This window comes from Benincasa hispida, chromosome 9 (genome assembly GCF_027475165.1).
Source record: "Benincasa hispida cultivar pf3 chromosome 9, pf3_genome.v1.1, whole genome shotgun sequence".
Lineage (NCBI taxonomy): Eukaryota > Viridiplantae > Streptophyta > Magnoliopsida > Cucurbitales > Cucurbitaceae > Benincasa > Benincasa hispida.
This window is the reverse complement of record NC_143486.1, coordinates 93,079,023-93,093,870: the sequence shown is the minus strand read 5'-3', so window position 1 is coordinate 93,093,870 and position 14,848 is coordinate 93,079,023.

Genomic DNA, 14,848 nt, shown 5'->3' with positions numbered 1-14,848 from the left:
ATTTAATATAAATCTCATTTATATTAAATTTAATTATATGAATCCAATTCACATAATTAATATTTGAACCATATTCAAATATTTATTTCCTCTCAAAGAAACTTTATATTATAATGTATCAAATATATTATATTAATTATATCATATATAATTAAATTAAATTAATTATATCACATATAATTAATTCCTTCAAACAATTTGAACAATTCAAATTAATCCAAAATTGATTCTCATTTAATCCTTGTTGAGCTACATAGGGGACCTCATGGACCTAGCTTGAAGCTCCAATGGTACTTGAACAATTAATTAATCTCCTTTAATTAAATTATTCAACATCCATTAACTGTCGGAAATTCCACTAAAGATCGACAGCTACACTTTTCGTACTACAGATATATTTCTATGTCCATTGGGTATAACCAGTCAACAATGCAATAACCCTTCAATAATTGCTCGTAAGTATAGTTAGACCAAAATTACCATTTTTCCCCTTACATCTAACTTCTTAAGTACCACCAATCCCTCTAATTAACAATAAATCATAGTCAAACTATGACCAAACCTCTCTCGGGCCAGGATAGAGTATGGCGCCACATTGTTCAAGTCCCCAAATCAGCTCTTAAGGGAGAAATTTATCTATTTACTCCAACATCGGGGAATAAGTGAATTTCGTCTTGTGTAGTTATGTTCTCAGCTCCCCAAACAGACGAATCCCCAAAATGGTAGGTTTATTGAGTTGGCGATCTGGCCACTCTCATCCATACAAATCAAAGGATCACCTTCATCGGCAGGAGTTCACAACTCATTTCAGGATTCAAGTCATATCACCTATGGTCATCCTGGTAAAATGTAAGTCTCAATTATGAACGGCGATATATAATGAGACTAGTCATTTCGTGGTCCGGTCTTATATAAACTCCTTTGTATAGAATACCCCCACTCATATGTCTCCACATGAATGATTGGGATTAGACCATCTGTAGTATTTTACAACAATTGTAACATCTATAAAGTATGTCATGTTCATAGTATCACTAGGATAAGGTATCCAACCTTATTCATCTACTACAGACCATTTAGGTTATCACTTAAACACGATCCACTTGTATGTCTTTACATACATGTTTAAGCTACAGATAAGAACTTTGGATGTTAGTTTATTGGTTTATGAGTTTAATGCTACTAAATTCCAAATAAAATATCTCATACTTTATTAAATAAATAAAATGTTTGTACAATACAATTACAAACTATAGGACCTTACGAGATTTAGGGCATCAACCCCAACAATTTCTGATCCTCATATGTCTCCACATATAGCTCAAGACTCATACAACAATCTAAGATGTTAGTTTATTGGATTAGGGTTATTTTGGCAGGATAAATACAAGATAAATAATAACTATTTATTGTAATAAACATTAATAACACTTTATTAATGATCGTCAAAAGTTACATTTACTATCTACGAGTTTTAGGGCATAAAACCCAACACCCACTACGTCTAGACTCCTCAATGATTGAGGTGGATGTACCCTACCAGATGATTCAACATCAATAACTCTTGTTAATGTATTTGACTCTTCAACAACTCTTATTGAAGGTTCATTAGTTTCACTGGAAAGCTCAATTAATAGTATCTTATTATGCGGCTTGTGCTTCCTGATGTGACCCTCTTCTAAAAATGTAGCAGTTGTCAATACAAACACTTTATTATCTTTAGGATCGTAGAAGTAACCACCTCTCATTCCTTTGGGGTAACCTACAAATAGACACAATTTTGAACGAAGATCCAATTTCTTAGGATTAGTCTCAAGAACATGTGCTGGGCAACCCCAAATCCTGAAATGACATAAACTACCTTTACAATCATTCCATTATTCCAAAGGTGTTTTAGAAAAACTCTTGGAAGGAACACAATTCAAAATCTAGGCTGTAGTCTGTACTGCATGACCCTATAACGAATCAGATAAGTGAGTGTAATTGATCATAGATTGAACCATGTCTAACAAGGTTCGGTTTCTCCTTTCTGATATACCATTATGCTGAGGTTTACCAGGTGCTGAAAGCTAGGATACAATTCCATGTTCTATCAAATAGTCTTGGCATTTTAAATCCATCTCCACTTTGATCAGATGGAAGTGTTTTAATTGTTAAACCTAATGCATTTTCATAATATGATGCAACATGCTTAATTAATTTATATGAGTGTAACTGACCTAACTTTTGATGATGCATGAAATGTTTTTTTATGAATGCATATATAATTTATAACATTTATATAATATGATGCAGCATGCTTAATTAAATCATGCAACCTTATAATATAACATTTATATTAAATGATGCATGAATAAATGTACATCCTATGGTGAAGTTTTTCTATATGATATACATTATGACATATATTTAATTTGATCATACATCAAATGCAAAAATTAAATTAAACAGCAAATTGGACTGAATTTTGGCACCCCTGAAATTAATTAAATTAATATAACAAATTTATATTAATCTAATTGATTATAGTAAATAAAATTACAAAAAAAAAATGCCAAAAAAATGGAAGAACTGCTCAAACCCACTACCTCATGGATGGAACTGCCATGCATGCCTCAACCTCGGAGCATCGTGATGTTGCATCACAAAATACATATAATAGCTTTGAACTTGCACTGATTTCCTCCATTTTTCATCCCGATCACCAGAAACACTTGCCAAAAAGAGACTCGAACTTTACAAACTCGATAACAATAAAATAAATGCCACAAAACAACAGACCTTTTACAAATTTAATCTAAATTAAAGCAATTAAACCTAAAGTGCCAAGATTCAAAAACACCTAATTGAAAAACTCCACATTCATAATGCAATAGCAATCAACACATTCATTATGCATAATCCACAGGTCCCAGGATCACAATCTGGCTCTGATAGCAATTGAAGGGATTGAATCCCAAGAAAAAGTGTGTGAACATCATACGATCAAATTCCAATTTGGAACAAAACGAGAAAATAAAAGAAAAATGTATGATTAATTTTCACAAGATAAATAAACTTAAAGCAACATGCAAAAGGAAAGGAAAAGAAAAAAGATTGCTTACCCTTGTGGACAATTGTTCTTCGTGAATCCTCTCTCGGCCTCACAAACATTCACGTTCCTAGTCTCACCATCATGAATGTAGAAATTACAGTGTTTTGATTCCAAGGTAATTAGATCTCCTTCAGGCACCACCACGAGGGCTTTCTAGATATTCTGTAGGAAGAGAATCCAAAGTGCAGTTGTGGGCTCGCTTTCGGATCAATTTTGGGAGAAGGGAAAAGATGGATTTCATGAGAGAAATAACTTACAAAGAATTTTTTCTTCTCAGGGAGTACACCCAACGATTGAGGAGCAAGAAGAATTAATTCCTTATTCTTTGAAAAAAACGTGGAACTACTCCACATATGAGATGGGTTGAGAGATTAAAGCGGGAAGTTATCAAAATAACTTCCACCCTAATTATTCAAAAAATAATAATAAATAATAATTTGAATTTTTAACTAAATATATAATACCTAACTTTATTATATATTAATAAATTTATATGTTATATCACATATAACACATAACCTATACTCTCATGTCCAAACATCCCACGAGGAGATTCCATAATCTATTTGGTAGTACCCATACTCTCGTGTTTCTTCGTCAAGACATCAGATATGTTGGCAAGAATATAGGTACGGGCTTTGTCATTAGTCCTGATCCATTTGTCGTATGCATCCCGAACATTTCAGTTTATATTTGAGCCAGGAATGAGAGGATACACCTCTGTTAAAACGAACTGTACATCTATCACCAGTATAGTATTCAGGTTTGTTTTTCAGGTTGCATAATTATCCCCAATAAGTTTATCGGATGCCAACAATTGGACTAATGAACTCGTCATTCTGAAAAATATAAACAAATTTTATCAGTGAATTGCTCATTAAATCCAATCAAGTTTTAGCAAAGTAATAATGTACCCAAGATTATTTTTGCAATGATACTATAACAAGCATTATTGACTAAATACTATCCCCAAAGTAACTCATATTTCGATAGTCATTTAGCTACCGTTTTTTGTTAGAAATTACTAACACTTTAGTAGTTTGTAAATGTGACGCTCTGTTTTCAGACCTCAAAATTCGGCCCCGACGATGCTCCCGAACTTGGAAAGTTAAAATTGAAAACGACTTTAGAAATCCTATCCAATTCTAGAGTTTGAATTGTTCTAAATCCTATGTTAAAATCCACCAAGGGGATAGCCATCATTAAATGACTAGCGAGGCCGACTTAAAGACAACAAGCAGGCGCAACATAAGAATCTCACGATCCAAACCAACAAAAGAGACTTCAGGATACATTGACACATATCTTTCACCCACTTAATATGAACTACTTTCCCCATTCACTTTGATCTTGACCTCATGACAAATACTTTCCGAATGGAGGTCACTCCCAAGGTGACACAAAATGTTGCACGGATCTCACATTGGGAATTTTCTAGGGACGTGAAAATTGAAATCAATATATCGTATATTTGATTTTCCATTAATAGCTTCCCTTCATTCATCTTGATATTGATTCACGCAAACACTTTTCGAATGGAAGTCACTCCTAGGGTGACACGAAGTGCCGCATGAACCTCACGGTGTGAACATCTTGGAATGTGAAAATTAAAATCAAAACGTCACATTTGACTTTATGGTGAACAACTTCCCCTATTCACCAAAATATTGATTCATGAAAACACTTTCTGAATGGAGGTCACTCCCAGGGTGACACAAAGTGAAACATGAATTTCGATCATGAACTCTTAGGGACGCGAGAGCTAAAAATAATCATATTATATATGTTTATTAATCTCCCACTGAAGCATTCTAACATATCATATACGTTAGTTTTATTTTCACTGAAGTGTTCTAACTTTAAACTGGGTATACATTTTCTTAGGCTTGTTTCAGCTAATTAAACAATCTAAGTCTAGGTTTTTATCCAAATATAATGTTTATATTTGGATTTAATCTACGATGTCTAGGTGATAAACTAGTTTTAAAACCTCACACTGCTCATGTATTGCTCATAAAACCGGTTAACAGCACTCAATAATTCGACCATAATCCCCAGGTAGGAGGTGTTTCGTAGACTGTCAACTTAAATACCCTAGTCTTAGATATGATTATATACTGATTGAGTTTGTAACCATATTTTACAAGATATCGACCTATTTTAACTATTAAACAGGTGATTAACCTACGTGAGCATGCAACTGTACTTTGTTATGGATTTTAAGTGTCTAACCCAATTTTATAACAACTTACAAAATTTTAGACATACTAAACATCCACAACTTACATAAAAGACCTTCAATATTTAATATAACACTTATATTAATTTTTTTTAAAAAAAAACCCTAAACATGCATACTATATATTATAACACTTTATAACATACTTTCAATGTATGTAACATGCTTCCTATGGTGGAATTTTAAATCTACATTGTATACTTTATGCACATACAAGATTTATTTAATTATACCATACATCACATGTATAAATAATTAAACACATACGGATATGGTTTTAATTTTGGCATTTTCAAGCAAACAAAGGCCTAACTATTACAAAATTCAGTAAGAACTGGCTCCAAAACGCTTATGAACCGCTCAAACTACCCCAAATCGGACCCAAACTACTTGAACCGGACTTGAACTGCCTGAACCATTTGAGGCCGAACCGGACAGGACCTGAGGCAAACCAGTCGAACCGGCCGCTCTCGCTCGTCACTCGGTTCAAATCTCGCTTCTTGCTCGTCACTCGATTTAATCTCCCTGCTGGGTAGCTCTCACTCAGCAATATGAACAACGTTGCAACGCTGCCTAGACAGAAGCTCAACATCAAAATTCTGCAGCTCGGCCTTCTTCACTTCTTTCTTCAATACATCTTAATTTCAACTCTAATGACTCCAAATAAATTACAGACTCTTGAGCACACATATAAGCTCATCAATCAAGAGCCAATTACAAATTTAACAAAGGAATTAAAAGGAATTTTAATGCCAAATCTAAGAAAACCATATCAGTGAACCATTTTCATATATCTCATGAAAAAATACCCACAAAGCAAAAATTGAATGCTTAAATGATTCTCTGATATCAATTGTTAGAGTTAGAAAACATACAACGAAAGAACAATATATCATTAAGCATTCTAATTCATTGATTTTGGCTTTAAATTAAGCATGCTCATAAACTAATAAGAGGGTTTTATGACATACCTTTGAAGAAACACTTGAATCACGATTCCAGCTACAAATTTCCTCCAAATCAGCTTGTGAACCACCACAAGGCCTTCTCTACTATCCTCTTGGTGCCTTGGTTTGAGTTGTGGGACTCAAAATAAGCTTTTATTAAGGGAAAATGGAGAAGAAGATCACTGGTTTATCAGTTGAAGACTCCTTTTCAACCTAGAGAGATTTTCAGCCAAAATTAACCTAAACGCATGCTCAATTCCACTGAGATTCTTTAGTATATATTGCATGACAATCATGCAAGAGGAATTTCTACATGAATTGCAGCTCATGCTTGTATTAATGACTGAAAATTCATGGTGGAACCATGAATATGCTACTTGAATAGAAAGTGGAAAAATCCCACTGATTTTTCATTTCCTATTCTTTTTCAAATTTTATTTTGAAGATTAATTTTCTTTTCAAAAATGAAATTTTTATTAATTTTATAAAATTAATTTAATAATTAATTTTCTAATAAAATTAATAATATATAATTAATTAAATAATTTAATTAATTCTAATTAATTCAATATCAAATATTAAATTAACTTAGTGCTAATTCCACCATCATGAATCCTTATTCATGAATTTAATATTTAAATATTAATTGATTCTCCAATTTTTTTTAATTCCAAAATTAAACGCGTAATTATATCACATATAATTACTAATTCCCTTAACTCTAATTTAAACGTTTTCAAATCAACTTATCACACTACTCTAAGGCTACTATTTGTGAGCTAGTAAGGGGACCTCGTGGACCTATAGATCATGGGCTCCAACGATCCGAGATTAATTGGCTAAACTTTTTACATCGAATTAACTCTCATTCGTTAACTACTAGGTCACTCCACTAAAGCCCAGAGTTGCATTCCCCTCACTATAGATATATTATGTCCACTTGATATAACCATAATTAGTAAGTTAACCCTTCACAGATTGTTTGTAATAATGGTTGGGTCAAATGACTATTTTACTCCTGAAATTACCTCTTGTCCCTTAAGTTCCACTGATCCTCTAATGAACAATTGGTTTGTGATATGATCATCAAATCGAGTCCCTCTCGAGCCAATGAGTGGGTGTGGCTCCTTGTTCAAGACCTGAAGTCAATACTTAATGGAACAACCTCTCTATTATCCCTGAAAGTGGGTAGGAGCGAATTCCATCTTGCACCCTATGTCTCCAGCTATCTATCCGGTCTTACCCCTGAAATGGAGATTTATTGAGTTGACACTGTTGAGCCAACCCTCACCTATGCAAATCTAAGGATAATCCCGAATAAACAGAAGTTCATAGTTAGCTCAAAATTAAGGTCAAGTTACCTAGGTCACCACTTTGAATTAGTCAGTCTTAAACAATGTTAAAAGTAATCGTAACATATTTCTTAGTCTGAACTTATGCAAACTCATTGCACATGACACCCCCACTCCTCATGTCATTACATGTATGAATCAGGATCACTTCGTTTGTAGCACTTTATAACTCTTTTTAACAACTAAAAAGTGGGCCGCATCCAATAATGTTACCAAAATAAGGCACCCAACCTTATTCATATACTATAGATCATTTTGACTATTTACTCGAACATGATCCACTTTTATGTCTCCACATAAAGTTCAAGTACTCATGTAATAGTCTTGGATCTTTTAGTTTATTGGATTTAATTCTAAAACGAAATAAGCAATTCATCTATTCAATAACAACTTATTGAATTTTCATAATAAGTTTAATGTTTACTAACCACGAGTTTTAGGACATAAAATGCAACATTAAGTACTATTGACCCTTATAATGAACAATTAGTCATAGTAGAACTATAACAGAACCCTTCTCTAATGTGGAGAGTGTTAGGTTTTATGTCTTAAAACTTGTGGTTTGTAAATAATAAACTTATTCTGTTACCAATGTAGATGTTATTGAAGTTTATTCAATAAGATTGTTATGGAATATATGAATTACTCATTTCATTTTAGAAATAACCTAAATCTAATAAACTAAGATTCATGGCAATTACATGAGTACTTGGATTTTATGTGGAGATATAAGAATGGATCAAGTTCAAATTGATATCCAAAATGGTATATAATATACGGATAAGACTGGGTACCTTATTCTGGGAACACTATCGAATGTGGTCCATTTTGTATTTAGTACAAACGATATGATCCTAAATTGTTCATGTGGAGACATGTGAGTGGAGGCATCCTGTGCAAAGAATTTGTATAAGATCGGATCAAGAAATTAGTCACTTTTACTTTATAACGCTATTTATTATTTAAGGTTGACTATTTCAAAGCGATGATCTAGGTAACTTGACCTTAATCTTGAGATAACTATGAACTACTGTTTATTCGGGACTATCCTTACATTTTCATGGGTAAGGGTTGGCCCAACAACATTGACTCAATAAGCCCCCCATTTCATGGGTAAGACCAGACAAATAGTATGGTGCAAGACATAATGCACTCTTACCTGCGTTTAGGGATAGTAAAGGGGTTGTTCCCTTAAATGCTGACTCCGGGTCTTGAACAAATGGCTCCACTCTCTCATTAGCCTGAGAGGTGCTCGGTTTGGTGATTGGATCTTAAACCAATTGTTCATTAGAGGATCAGAGCAACTCAAAGAGTAAGATGTAATCTCAGGGGTAAAATACCTTTTGACCAATCGTTATTACGAACGACCTGTGGAAGGTTGACTTACTGATTATGGTTATATCAAGTGGAAAGAAATATATTTATAGTGAAAGAAGTGCAACTACTAGGCTTTAGTAGAGTGACCCATTAGTTAACGAATGTTGTTTAATTAGGTTAAAGAGTTTAGCTGGTTAATCTTAGATCGTCGGAGCCCATGATCTGTAGGTCCATTGGGTCCCCTACTAGCTCATAAATGGATTAAACCTTAGAATGGTATGATGAGAGAATTTGAAACGTTCAAATTCGAATTACGAAAATTGTTAATTATATGCAATATAATTAAACGTTTAATTATCGAGTTAAACATAATTGGAGAATTGGATAATATTTAAATGTGATTTAAATATTAATTACATGAATAGGAATTCATGTTTTGGAATTGGTGTATTATATTAATTTAATATTTGATATTAATTTTAATTAAATAATTAATTGTTTAATTAATTATCCATAATTAAAATTGATTTTTTAATTTTATTTAATATTAATTGTTGAATTAATATTTTACAAAATTAAAATTTGAATTTTTATTTGAAAAATTAAAATTAAAAATGGAAGGAAGTGAGACCACTTCCTCCACTTCTCCATTCCATTTCCAATTACCTTAGGAAGTTAAGGTCTTGGTGTCAATTTCTTGTGAAATTGAGTTCCATGTTGTGGATAAAACAAAAGACGTTACTTTGCTGAGAACCAATAGGACATGCAATTTGAAATTCTGAGTTTTTTTTACTGAAGAAAAGTTCTTCATCTCTTGGACTTCAAACTAGAAAAACTCTTCAAATTTTTTCTAAATTAAATCTCATTTTGGATCTCATAATCCAACCTAAGGTCCTAAAGGATAGTAGGGAAGATCAAGTGATAGTCTACAAGGTATTGCAGAGGAGATTCGAGCTGGAATTAAAGATTTGAAGAGTTCATCAAAGGTAAACTTCAGAAACCCTATTTTCTTAATATGAACATGTTTGCTTGATTACTAAAATTGATGGAAATAGAGTGTTTAAGATCCAAATTGCTTCCGCTTATTGATTGTCAACACCAACAATTGATATCAGAGTATGATTTAAGCACTCAATTTGTTTGGTTCTATATCCTAAAACTCGCAGTTTGTAAGATTAAACATATTCTATTTGCAATAAAGAAGTTATTGAGGTTAATTCAATAAAAACTATTAATGAATATGTAAATTGCACTTGTAAACTAAATCCAATAAACTAAGATCCATGGCTATCACATGAGTACTTGGATTTTATTTGGAGACATAAAAATGGATCAAGTTGGAGTAGATAGCCAAAAAGGTCTATAATATACGGATAAGGCTGGGTACCTTATTTTGGAAACACTATCGGATGCGGTTTACTTTGTATTTATTACAAACGATGTGATCATGAATCGTTCATGTAGAGACATGCCAGTGGGAGTGTCCTATGCAAAAAGTTTGTATAAGATCGGACCAAGAAATAAGTCACTTTTACATTATAATGATGTTTACTATTTAAGACTGACTGTTTCAAAGCGATGACCTAGATGACTTGACCTTAATCCTGAGCTGACTATGACTCTTATTTATTCGGGATTATCCTTAGATTTGCATAGGTGAGGGTTGGCTCGACAGCACCGACTTAATAAACCTCCTATTTCAGGGGTAAGACCGGGTAGATAGCTGGAGACATAGGGTGCAAGATAGAATTCATTCCTAGCCGTTTTTAGGGACAATAGAGAGGTTGTTCCCTTAAGTGTTGACTCCAAGTCTTGGACAAAGGCCTCACTCTCATTGGCCTGAGAGGGACACGGATTAGTGATTGTATCACAAACCAATTATTTATTAGAGGATTCGTGGAACTTAAGGAGCAAGATGTATTTTTGGGGGTAAAACAACTTTTGACCCAGCCGTTATTATGAAAAACCTGTAAAGAGTTGATTTACTAATTATGGGTATATCAAGTGGACAAAAATATATCTACAGTGAGGGGAGTGTAACTAATGGGCTTTAGTGGAGTGACTTGGTAGTTAACAAATGTTGGTTAACTAGTTAAAAAATTTAGCCCGTTAATCTCGGGTCGTTGGAGCCCATGATCTGTAGGTCCATTAGGTTCCTCTACTAGCTCACGAACGGATTAAAACTTAGAATTGCGTGATGACTAAATTTGAAACGTTCAAATTTGAATTAAGGGAATCGGTAATTATATATGATATAATTATACGTTTAATTATCGAATTAAACGAAACTGGACAATTGAAAAATATTTAAATATAATTTAAATAGTAAATTCATTTAGGTATTTTATTAATTTAATATTTGATATTAAATTAATTAAATTAATTAAATTATTTAGTTAATTAAGAATTAATTTTATAATTAATAATTTTTTCCATTTTAATTTTGAAGTTAGATTTCAAAAATTAAATTTTGATTAAAATATAATTTTTATTTTTGAAATTAGATTTCAAAAAATTGAAAAATTATTATTTTTAATTTAAAATCAATTAATATTGAAATTGGAAAAATAAGGATCAATGGATTTTTCCCACTTAACCTACAATGTAATACCTAAATTCCACTTGTGTGAAATGTGTTTGGTGTCATTTAGTTGGGCAATTGGATTGCATGACTAGGAGGATTAAAAACCACAAGCTTTCGGTTGGGATGGACATGCAATTTTGAAGAAATTGTTGAGATTTTGAGTGAAGAGGTAGTTCTTCAACACTTAGACACCAAACCAGAACATTCTCCAGTTTTTTCCTCAAAATTTATCTCATTTTGGATCCCACAATCCAATCGCCTAGAGAATAGTAAGGAAGATCAAGTGGTGGTCTACAACTTGTTGGAGAGAAAATTCATGTTGGATTTAAAGGATTGAAGAGTTCAACAAATGTATAACTTCAAAACCCTATTTTTCCTTATTGAACTTGCATGTTTCTTTGCTTAAATTGATGGAATTAGAGTGCTTAAGATCCTAATTGTTTTTGCATGCACAATGTACATTTATTTGAGCATGGTGGATGTTTTTCATAAGTTGTATGAAAGTGGGTGCTGATATGCATAATTTCAGTTTTGGCATTAGATTCCTCTTAAATTTTGTAGTAATTATTGTAATTGGCTCTTTTTTTTTATGGGTCTTAATGTGTGATTAAGTGTCTATAAATTTGTGAGAGTCAATAGAGTTGCAATTAAGTTGTAATTAAAGAAGATTCGAAGCAAGCACAACGGTTGGTTGCAGTAGAAGATGCCTCTGTCACGCAACGTTGCAACACTGTTCTTCAGACAACCCAGTAAAATATGTAACTCCTTGAAGCGTTGCAACGTTATGCTTCAGCCGTTCCATGAAGCTTCAACTGTTTCATGAAGTTCCAATCATCTTACAACACTGTGCTTCAGCCATCCCGTGAAGCTCCAATCGTCTCGTGAAGTTCTAATCATCTTGTGATATTGTGCTTCAATTGTCCCATAAGCTTTAACCATCTCATGAAGTTCTAGCCATCTCGTGAAGTTACGCTTCAGTCGTCTCATGGATCGTCAGCTCGCGTGCGTCAGTTGCTCCATCTGGATCGCCCGCTCGACTAAAGTTGGCTTAGCCGGTCCAGATGGTCTGGACCAATCCAATTCGACTGGTTTGACCAGTTTTGACTGGTTTTTGGAGGTGGTTCAAGGGTTTTCAAGCGGTTCGAGTTAGTTTGAAGTGTCCAGTGGCGGTTTAATACTTTTTTTTAATTATTATTGTAATAATTTTTCTTAAGATACCAAAACTAGTCCATATTAATGTGTATTTAATTATTTGTGCATTATGAATGCATGTTATAATTAAATAAATCTCTTGTATACATATTGTATGCCATGTAGATTTAAAATTCCACCATAGGAAGCACGAAACATGCATTGAAAGTATGCTATAAATGGTTATAATATATAGTATGCATGTATTAGGGTTTCATATTTTAATATAAAGTGTTATATTTAATTGTGAAATGTTTGATGAATGTTATGGATTGAAAGCATGCCTATATTTTATAAAGTGTTATAAAAATGGATCAGATATTTAAAATCCATAACAAAGATAAGATGCATGATCACTTAGAGTTAACAAATAACAACTTGGTGTAAATAGTTAAAATAGGTCGTTATCTTGTAAAACTTTGGTTACAAACTCACCCGGGCTAAAATTCTATCTAAGACTGGAGGTACTTAAGTTGATGGTTTACATAACACCTGCTACCTGGGGATTATAGTCCGTTCTTAAGCGTTGTTAACCCATTTTTAAGAGCTTGTGTGAACGATGTGAGGTAATAAAATGGTTTATCATTTAAACATCGAAGGTTAAATCCAAATATAAACGTTATACTTGGATAATCACCTGGACTTAGGTTATTTATTAGTCAAAATATACCTAAGTAAATAATTACTCAAAACAAATAAAACACGTTAGTGGGATATTAATAACATATATGATATGTTGTTTTTAACTCTCACGTCCCTAAGAGTTCACATTGCGAGATTCATGCTCAGCTCCGTGTCACCCTGGGAGTGACCTCCATTCGAAAAGTATTTGCATGGGTCAATAGCAAGGTGAATAGGGGAGGTAGTTCATAGTAAGTGGGCGAAGGACATGTGTCAATGTATTCTGTGGTCTCTTCTATTAGTTTGGGTCGTGAGATTCCTATGTTGCGTCTGCTTATCGTTTTTAAGCAACATAAGCTAGTCATTTTACGGTGGCTATCCCCTCGGAAGATTGTAACATGGGATTCAAAACGACTCAAACTCTAGAAATGGATAGGATCTCTTGGTCCATTCCCAACCTTGACTTTTCAATTCGGTAGCATCGTTGGGGCCGACCTCTGAGGTCTAAAAATTGAGGGTTACACTTACAAGAGTTATTAAATGTTAGTAAGTTCTTGACCAAAAATGGTAACTAAATAACTATAGGAATAAAATTTATTATGGAATTAGTATTTAGTCAAGAATGTCTTGCTTCAGTGAATGAATATTTGGCTACCTCTCAGTGGCATTTATTCCGACTCACTAAAGTATTGTTGCAAATAAATAATAAAATTTGGATATATTATTACTTCATTAAATTTTGTTTGGATTTAAAAGTAATTTATTGATTATAATTTATTTATACTTTCAGCATGACTAGCTCATTTGTACAATTACTGGCTTTCGAGAAACTCAATGGGGACAATTACACTACATGGAAATCAAACGTGAATACAATATTGGTAATCGATGATCTAAGGGTCGTTTTAACTAAGGAGTGTCCTGCAAACCCCAGATCAAACGGAAACTGAATTGTTCATAAGCATATGCCAAGTGGACTAGGGCAAATGAAAAGGCAAAGTCTATATTCTTGCTAGCATATTTGATGTCTTGGCTAAGAAACTCGATGACATGCGTACCGCTAAAGAGATTATTGAATCTCTGCGGGGAATGTTTGGACAACCGTCCTTCTCCCTTAGATATGATGTCATCAAGTACGTTTATAACTATCATATGAAATAAGGGACCTCTGTTAGATAACATATCATAGACATGATGACCCATTTCAATGTGGCGGAAGTAAACGGAGCTGTCATAGATGAGAAAAGTCAAGTCAGTTTTATTTTAGAGTCTCTTTCGAAGAGCTTCTTACAGTTTTGCACAAACGTGATGATGAACAAAGTATCATATAACTTGACTACTTTTCTTAATGAGCTTCAGACTTATCAGTCTCTCTTGAAAACTAAGAGACATGAAGCGGAGGTAAATGTTGCAACCACGAATAAAAGGGGTTTGTCCTCTAAAACAAAGTCTGGTCTTTCTTCTTCTAAGAACAAAAGTGTTTCGATGAAAAAGAGTAAGGGG